Below are 1,453 nucleotides of genomic sequence, written 5' to 3' on the forward strand. Positions count from 1 at the left end.
TGTGTCCCTCTCTTACATCAGCTGAATGGTTGATCTTTGCCCAGCTTGGCTGAGGTCATACCCCTCTCCTGTAGTCACCTGGCTGGCTGGCTGGCTGGCTGGCCGACTAGTATATCTAGACCAGAGCTATATATTGGTCCATAATGAGACTAGTATATATAGACCAGAGCTGTATATGGGTCCATAATGAGACTAGTATATCTAGACCAGAGCTGTATATAGGTCCATAATGAGACTAGTATATCTAGACCAGAGCTGTATATAGGTCCATAATGAGACTAGTATATCTAGACCAGAGTATATATGGGTCCATAGTGAGACTAGTATATCTAGACCAGAGCTGTATATGGGTCCATAATGAGACTAGTATATCTAGACCAGAGCTATATATGGGTCCATAATGAGACTAGTATATCTAGACCAGAGCTATATATTGGTCCATAATGAGACTAGTATATCTAGACCAGAGCTGTATATAGGTCCATAATGAGACTAGTATATCTAGACCAGAGCTGTATATGGGTCCATAATGAGACTAGTATATCTAGACCAGAGCTGTATATGGGTCCATAATGAGACTAGTATATCTAGACCAGAGCTATATATTGGTCCATAATGAGACTAGTATATCTAGACCAGAGCTGTATATGGGTCCATAATGAGACTAGTATATCTAGACCAGAGCTATATATGGGTCCATAATGAGACTAGTATATCTAGACCAGAGCTGTATATGGGTCCATAATGAGACTAGTATATCTAGACCAGAGCTGTATATGGGTCCATAATGAGACTAGTATATCTATACCAGAGCTATATATGGGTCCATAATGAGACTAGTATATCTAGACCAGAGCTATATATGGGTCCATAATGAGACTAGTATATCTATACCAGAGCTATATATGGGTCCATAATGAGACTAGTATATCTAGACCAAAGCTGTATATAGGTCCATAATGAGACTAGTATATCTAGACCAGAACTATATATGGGTCCATAATGAGATTATTATGATCTATTATAATTAGTGTTCTATATTGATGACAGTCATCCAATATGTTGTAATAGAAATAAGGCTATGTTAATAAAAAATAATAATCGTCCTCCCTCGTCTTAAACGGCACCGACCGCCACTGGTGGAAAATAATTAATGCTCAGTTTCTGTCCCTTGCGGCATTGCACGGTTTACCGAAAAACGTCATTACTTTTTCGATACTAGAAACTGAAAAAACGGTTCGGTACTAGAATTTTTGTTACTTTCGGTACTTCTGACAAATGTGTCTCACGTCGTCTACTGATGTGGTCCTCTGTAGCTCAGCTGGTAGAGCACAGCGCTTGTAACGCCAAGGTAGTGGGTTCGATCCCCGGGACCACCCATACACAAAAATGTATGCACGCATGACTGTAAGTCGCTTTGGATAAAAGCGTCTGCTAAATGGCATATTATTAT

Source organism: Coregonus lavaretus (assembly GCF_964263955.1).
Source record: "Coregonus lavaretus genome assembly, contig: HAP1_SCAFFOLD_1952, whole genome shotgun sequence".
Taxonomy (NCBI): Eukaryota; Metazoa; Chordata; class Actinopteri; order Salmoniformes; family Salmonidae; genus Coregonus; species Coregonus lavaretus.